Source organism: Cyprinodon tularosa, unplaced genomic scaffold (genome assembly GCF_016077235.1).
Source record: "Cyprinodon tularosa strain WSP-4 unplaced genomic scaffold, ASM1607723v1 ctg351, whole genome shotgun sequence".
Taxonomy (NCBI): Eukaryota; Metazoa; Chordata; class Actinopteri; order Cyprinodontiformes; family Cyprinodontidae; genus Cyprinodon; species Cyprinodon tularosa.
In genome coordinates this window covers 105,908-114,623 of record NW_024039065.1, presented here as the reverse complement: position 1 = coordinate 114,623, position 8,716 = coordinate 105,908, and positions in this window count along the sequence as shown.

The window sequence follows — 8,716 nt, the reverse complement described above, 5'->3', positions numbered from 1 at the left end:
CGTTGTGACAAACACCAGATACAGCACTGGGACTTGATCAACAGCCGATACCGCACCGTGACGTCACAAACCAGTAGGTGGCAGTCGTGTTCTTTGACAAACATGGATGCCTCTAGTAAAGCACATTTAGAAGAAATTTCTTTCGATTAAAAACACTGATCATTTATTGAACATTATGTCATAATTTCATATTTAAAGAACTGTCAGAAGTTTGAACTCTAAATATGACCAGATATTTCCTTTAAAGAATTCTGTAAATCTTTGGTTAATTCTACATGGGTCAGTTGTTTTCATACTTTTTGTTGCTGAGTTTTGTTTCCTGTTTTAGTGATATTACTTGATCAAATCTTTTCTAACATCTAAAGTATAAAATAAGGCTAGGCTTAAAACTTTCCTTTATGAGAAAGTGTATAGTTAGACTGGCATTTATCAAGCAGAACTAAACAGTCTGCTGGCTATGACAAAAACAAACATTCTAGAAAGAAATGCCTCTCCGATGAAAGTTTAAAGTGGTTAGTTCACCTGTACTTGTTTTGCTCAGTTATTTTAGCCACTTAGTCATCTGAGGACAGTCTGATGTTTTATTATAAGACATAACAACCATTAGGAAGTCATTTGCAGCAGTTTCACTTTTCATTGTGTCTATCTTGCTTTCAGTTCTTCTTATCCTCCAACAAGTGTGATTCCCTAAAACAACCTCAAATATATATACATATTTTCTATTGTCAACAATTTGTCTCTGGATATGCTGATAAAGATTCTCAGTCATCCAGGTCATAGTCATTCCAAAAAAAGTTAAAAACCAATCCACTGGACTTTGTTTCCAAGTTTGAATACGTTTCGCTAATGTTGAATTAATTAATGTCTATCCTTATCCCAGCTGGTGCCTATCTCCAGCTGTCTACGGTGAGAGGTGGGGTCCACCCTGGACAGGTCACCAGTCCATTGCAGGGCAACACAGAGACAAACAACCATTCACGCACACACTCACACCTAAGGAGAATTTGGAGAAGCCAACTGTCATTTTTTTGGACTGTGGGAGGAAGCCGAAGTACCTGGAGAAGACCCATGCATGCTCAGGGAGAACATGCATACTCCATGCATTTGGCAGGGAATTGAACCTCGAATCTTCTTGCTGCAAGGCAGCAGTGCTACCCACTGCATCACTGAGCAGCCCCCACCATAACATTTTCAGTTCATATGACATAAAAAGCTGAAGGTCAAAAACTGTTGATTTCTATGTTAATTAAACACAATAACATTATGTGTGATAACCTAATACTGTATCTTATGTACATAAATTGTTTGTTAGGTAGAAAAAAATAAAATAATTTCCATTGTTCATCTAAACTCGAAATTATTTCATCGATTTGTTTTGGTTCCCACCATCACAAACTAAATGTGTATTATTGTCTGAAATAAATTTCTGTCAGCCCAAGACATTTTTTCAGTAAAATGATGAAATTGTTTTATGTTCTTAAAACATTGATTTCTAGGTCAATGTTCCTGGATGGGGTCGCCTTTTACAGTTGCCTTTCGTATCTCTGCTTCTGTCTCTTTGAACCCCAGCCGGCCTCAGCAGATGGCCGCTCACACCGAGCCTGGTTCTGCTGGAGGTTTCTTCCTGTTAAAAGGGAGTTTTTCCTCTCCACTGTCGCTACAAGCATGCTTAGTGTGAGGGATTGCATTTGATTCAATGAGTCGATGCAATCAACGGGTTTTCTTTAGATTGAAAACTTTGAATCAATCTGACTTTATGATCTGGTTGAACTGTAAAGTGCTTTGAGATGACATGAGTTGTGAATTGGCGCTATAAAAATAAACTGAATTGAAGTAAAGTCACTGTGCACATTCAGTTTGTTACTACTGAAAAGATTTAGGTTATGCAAAGAAAGAAAAAGAAATTGTGCTCTTTTAAGCTGAACTTTGTGTTGACACACATTTAATATATTATGTTTACTAAAAAATAAGCTGGAAGAAAGCACACTTAAAACTGTTTTATGTTAAGACGGTGAATATTTTTATGTTCAGTATAAAACTCAAACTATATAATCATGTACTTTTAGTATAGACTCAGACAGATTTATTTTGTCATTTTGTATACATGAGTGTATACAAAAAGAAATTTAGTTTGAAACAGCTCTAGACAATTTCATTTTTAAAGTGCAGCCTTGAAAACAGTAATAAATACATTAAAACATAGTAACATAAACATATGACTGTATTTACAGTTCTACCATATTTATTATTTTCAGTATTTAAATAAAATAACTAATTTTACACAATATTCAGCAGTCTAATGGCAGGGGGGAATAAACTGTTATTGAATCTGTTGGACCTGCATCCAATGCTTTGAAGCCTCTTCCCAGAGGGCAGCAGGGAGAACAGTCCATGTTGGGGGGGTGAGGGCTCATTGATGATGTCACGGGCTCGGAACATGCAGCGCTTGGATGAAATGTCTTTAATGGATGGAAGAGTATACTATGATATACTCATTGAAGAAATATTATTTTCCTTTCTCTTAACAATAAATTGCCTACTTGTCACATGAACATAAAAACATTCAGTTCTTATAACTATACCATTTTTATCTTTGAAATCAAGTATAACATAATACATTAACTGCACAACTTATCAGCAGTTATTTGGCCTTAAACTAATGTCTTAATAATAAATGACTTATCGTATAGTAAAACTCTCAAAACAGAAGGAGCCTATTAGAGACCGACAGAGGAAAACTGCAGAGCGGATGTCAGCTTTGCATCACTCAGAAGCTGAGATGTAGAACTACATGATCTCATATTGTGGGCAGAAGGTACTGGGCTGGTAAACCGCTGGTTCCTTCTGGATGCTCCGCAGTTTGACCCTGCTCAGGAGGCTGTGGGAACACTTGCATTTGTTCGACCTGTAGGCTGGTTGTCCTGTGGAAAGAAGAAGCACAGACTTGTCAGATAAAAGGAACCCAAAGCAGAATATTTCTTCTCTCCAAGCTCTTCTGTTTATCATCTCACACACTCGGCTGGTCTAACACGACCCAGAGGCATCCCCCAGTACCTTGTGCAGAGAGGAGAAGCAGGCAGGCAAGGAAACCAAGGAGAGCAGACTTCATGTTGTGGCTTCAGAAGGCTTCAGGTTCAGTCCTCCTTGGTGTCTGATTGTAGTCTGGACTGCTGACACTCTCATGCTCCTGTTTTATAGCGGACGACTATAACTCCTCTTTGCAATGTGATGCAAGAGTTTCATTTCCCTCTGTGTTTCGCTTTCTTTGACTCTTCCTTTTTCTTTCACAAAGCCTGTTTCCAAGAACTGCATAACTGTTGATCCGCAATTAATCAGATTAATTAGACACACACATTACAGGTCAAAGTTCACATGAGGTAGGGCAATCTTTGGAGCTCTGATTCTGGCTACCTGTAGGTGGGTTAGCAGCAAGCTAAAGCAACACGATGTAGTCTTTGGGTTTTAGCTCCAATTTAGCAGATTCCTTTTTAAAACCTGCTTTTTGTTATGTTATAAAGGTTTTGCTTCTGCATCAGTATTCCTTTGTTGTCTATGTTTCAGCAGGCTAAGTGCGCCGTTAATCCAGGACAAGTTGTGTCTATGGAAGGATTTTTAAGAACACATCTGTCATCCACCCACTGATTCATCGGTTGATGTGTCATGCATTATGAATTGTTAATTCCAAATACTTGTGTAACTAATCCTAATACTAATACTTATTTCTAACTTATATGTTGAAAATTAATTTAAGTTGCTAATCGATGTGGAAATAATCCAGATTTTAATCTTTTGTGCAATAATGTGTCACTGATATATGTGTTAATATTTTGAATAAAGTATTTGAATTAAACCATTGAAGGGTTCTTCCCCTTATATTGATAAATATTTATTCACCTCATTTTAAAATTAAGTTTTGAATTTAATTTATATTATTTAGTTTTTTTTTTTTGGTTTTTTTTGTGTGTGTGTGGGGAGGGGGGGGGGTTCTTGTTGAATTTTAGTAAAACCTCTGGGTGTCCTTTATAAAGGCACCCATAAGTTTAACAAATGGTTTTGGAGGGTGTTTAGCCATGAAATTATTAAGTTACACATAAAAAAACAAACAAATTATTAACAGCCTCTCTGCATTGCAGCTTTATATCAACGTTGCTTTAATGTTTGTTATTCTGTACAGCTGCAGTGGATGTTAAGGATAACAGTACATCCCTGGTCTTTCCTGTGATATGCATCTTTTGTTTTTTGTAATAATTAATTTTCCAGCCAAAGATGATTTTTTTTTAAAGAGTTCTGGCCTAAGAAAAAACCCCTCAAAAGAAAGAATTGTTTAATTATTCACAAATGGTAAACATTAAATCATCATTTTAGGGGTACAAGGTTTTTTGGGGGAGTGTTGGTATAGTGGGTTAGAGCAGAGCATTTGTGCTCTGAGAAGGTTGCAAGTACCTGAGTAAGACCCTTATCTCCACACTGCTCCCCGGGCGCCACACAGTGGCAGCCCACTGCTCCCAAAGGGCATAAGGGTTAAATGCAGAGAGCTAATTTCTCCACTGTGAGATCAATAAAGTTCAATTTATTTCATTTCTGAAGGTGTTGCAATATGTAACTAGCAATATAAATAGGTTTAGTAGTAGAGTAGAAATTGCAGTATTTTCCCCTGAGTAACATTGACGTAGCCAAAATTGAAGTTGCATGAAATCCTCAAATTTCTACTTTTGCAATTGAGTGAATATACTTACCTTTAACCACTGGCCTTATACTGTGTGTTATGTGTGAATGAGACAGGGATGTGCTGTAACAGAGAGAGATCCGATATTAACCAGCCAGGCTGTGATAATGATGCCGTTCCACCAGACTGGAAAAGTCCAGCGTCATCCAATCAGCTAGTAGTGCAGTAAACTTCTTGAGGATGACCCGGCACTCTGGCCAAAGCAGCTGTCTGATCGTGCACGCTGCTCACTAGTACGGAGAGGACCACTCCAGGTGAAGGACAGGATCTTTCCAAGGAATGGAGACAAGCTCAGATTTACTTCCAGCTATTATTTCATTCATAAAAATGGAGGTAAGCAGATCATTGCTTGTCTACTGTGAAAAGAAGGGTTATTTGCTTTTACGGTTGCCTTTTTAGAAACACAGGAAGGAGCAATCAGCTATATGAGAATAGGCTTAGTGAGGGACAAAATGTAGAACAAATAATTTATGTCCATTCTATTAGAATTTCTGCAGCTGTATAATGGCTCTGTTTTATGTTTTGTCTTTTCAGTTCAGAGGGCCTCATGCCTGTCTTTGCCTAGGGCCCCAAATTTTCCTGAATCGGCCCCTGGTTCTAAATTCAACTTGTTCCATTTATTCAGTCCACTAACTGTCAGTGCTACTGGCTGTGCTAACAGTCACTCATCCAGTCATTAGAGGATTTTATCACTCAACTGTCATATTTGGTAACACTTTGATCCAACCCACAGGACGGAAAAATAATAACCGGCAAAACAGAACCTGATAATTACACATCAACCAAACCCTACATAAATCAATATGGTCCCACTTAAAAACTGTTGGGAGAGGCATTGACATTGGAGGAGGCTAAAATATGGCAAGGCATAAAATAATAAAATGCAGACAAGGATCCATTTTAGTGCGACAGTTTTAAAAAAGTTACACTACAGCAGTTAAAAAAATACAAATAATTTTTTTTCCCACTGTATTGAAGTGTTGAACATGAAAACAGTTTGAAGAACCGACCTGAGGGATGCAGACCTTCCAAAGTCACATCTTGTTCATGCAGATCCAGGAGCTTCCAAAGAGGAGGTGCTGGAAGGAAACCTCTCTGTGCCTGAATGGGACTTCTACTGGAAGACCCGCAATTAGTACAGAGAAAGTAATTGCAAACGTTTTTCTATTTACAACACAGAATAAAAAGGTTTTCTTAGATTATGTTTATTGTTAGTAAACTTCATTACAAATACTGAAGAGTTTGAGGTAATCAATGAAAGTAAAGTTTTTTCCAGAATGGCAACTGAAACGACACAAACCAGATAAAAGAAAACACCATCAGCAGTATTAATCCTGCCTGTTGTAACGTTTTGATGCACTAGTGGCTCATGTTTTTATACAGTGGGCTGACAGGAGAGGGGATATGAGAGAGGGGATTGACCTTCTGCAAAGGAACACAGTCCAAAATTTAACCCAGATCAGCCAGGTCAAGGACTAAGGCCTCTGTACTTGGATTGTGCAACGACAAAGTACACCGTGACTTTTTGCTATTTAATCAACTAACCTTTGGACTGTAACTTGATATCTGTGAACATATACCCAACTGGCTGCGTGTTTACAGAAAAAGTGTGATCCAGGTAAGGTTTCCTCCCGTCCCTTGAAATACGGAATCATTCCGTATTTGGAAGTTAAATTACACGTCCTGTATTAAGCTGATAAAGGACACTATTTGTTCTGTATTTTCAAAAATAATTTAAAAAAAAAACTGTCATTTTGGTGGACCTTGCACATAGAACAACTCTTATGTTGCGAGTGAGACCCATGTCCACGTGTCCTGATTCTCTCTCCCTCCCTCTCCTATCTTTGAGCTTAGAGTTCTACTGTTCTTGATTCACCCCCCCATGGCGTCTGTCTAAAGCATTCTCCACTCGGTAATCTATCTTCTTGGCGAGTTCGTCATGGTTTCCTTGTGACGGTCCTCATGTTTAGTTCTAGTTCTACAACTGTGCACCTGCGCATGCCAAACTTATTCATTACAAGAGCCCAGCTGACCTACTCAGGAATAGTATAGCACAACAATTGTAGTCATTTAATAATCTGGGTAACTAACAACCAAAATAAACCAAAAATAAGCAAAACAAACACATTAATATAATCTTTAAAAAATTCTACCAGGCCAGACGCCATTGCTTTTGTGAGGGGATTTCTGTGTGTGGGCGACAGTGGAGTCGGATGTAGGAGTTTGCCCTGAAATCGAAGGATTGATGGTTCAAGCCCCGGCTCCGACTTTCATTGTTGTTGTGTCCTTGGGCAAGACACTTCACCTGCATTGTCTACTGATGGTGGTCAGAGGGCCCGGTGGCGCCAGTGTACAGCAGCCCCGCTTTTGTCAGTGAGCCCCAGGGCAGCTGTGGCTACAATGTAGCTTGCCACCATCAGTGTGTGCGTGAATGGGTGAATGACTGAATGTAGCGTAAGGCGCTTTGGTCAAGTCTCCTGGCTTGAAAAAAGGCGCTATATAAGTACAGGACATTTACCATTTCTGTGTGCGATGATATTGTGAAAACATGATAAAAAAATTATATTAATAAATTTCCATTTATTAATTATTTTAATTGGCTGTAGCTTATTGCAAGAAATACAAGCCACACTCAAAGAACAAAATAAAAGTATGGTTCTGTGTTAAGCTGAAACAGGACACAATTTGGTTAAAATGCAGGAAATTGCATCTAAGAAATACAGAATTTTCTGGGGGAGGACCCGCAGCCCCCCTGCGACAATGAGGTTTCTCTAGGACCCCCACATCCCTTATTTCCATTTCTGAAAGGTGGAAACACTACATCCAGGAATTAAATCAAGGTCAAAAAGTTAACTCTGCAGACGTATGGAATAAATTCACAACTATTTCCATTCAAAATATAAGCATTTATTAACAAAAACGTCTAATATTAGTATATAATAATAACATAAGTGAAAATCAGTTAAACTAAAGTACTATGTACACATAGAAGAAATAAAAATGTTTAAAAAACCATAACCAATGAAATGATGGAATGATGTTACAGTCCAGCATAGATTTTATGTTTGAGACCCAAAATCTATCTAGAAGAGCTCAAAAGAAAAGCTTTATACAAAACAGAGAAAACAGGAAGGTATCAAGAAGAAATCTGCTAAAGTAGAACTAAAACCCACAGAGCAGATGATGCTACATTAGCATGTGCTGCAACCCCACCTAGTGGTAGTCAAGGTCAGGTTCAGATTCAAACCTGCTCACACATTTACTAACATGTGGGCTAAATAGGACTGTCCCTAGAGCATCATAGAGGAGGAGATTATTTAAATGTTCACTGCTGTCCCACAGTTCAGCACAAAGACCAGGTTTGCTCCTCTGCTCATCAATTAAAGTCCAAAAACAAATTATTTATATATATTAATTTGGTGCCTCCCAAATAAAAACTAAATACATAATTTCCTGCTTGTGTTTCGAGATGTTTTCCAGCTGCTGTAAGTGCTCCACTTTTCCTTCTGAAGTGTCTTAAAATGTTCATGTTTTTATCTTTCTGTCTGTTTTCTATCTAAGTGCATTCTGATCTAAGGGATCTAAAAATATTGCATTATGTTTCCGTGATGATAGTAATGATTCTTTATTCTTTTCTCTTGTTGTGGAATTTTTATTTATTGTCGTGGGAAAAAAAGTAATCAACTATTCACCCCAGTTAAATAAACGGAGATCGATGGATTTCACTCAGTCGGCACATTTATTCATATCTTTGCAAAGAGAGAAAAGTTCATCATACAGCCCTAATGGCACAGCATTCTGCCCTGTTCTGCACGAGCAGCGTTCGTCCCTCCTTACTTACAACAATGGAAAGTGGTCAGAGGCAAAACAAATTACAGACACTTTGGTTAAACAGTAACATGTTATGAATAAACCTTGAGAAAGAATCTGGTTTGTTATGGGAAGAAGCTATGTCTGGTCTACAAACACCATCCTGCAGAGAATGGTGTG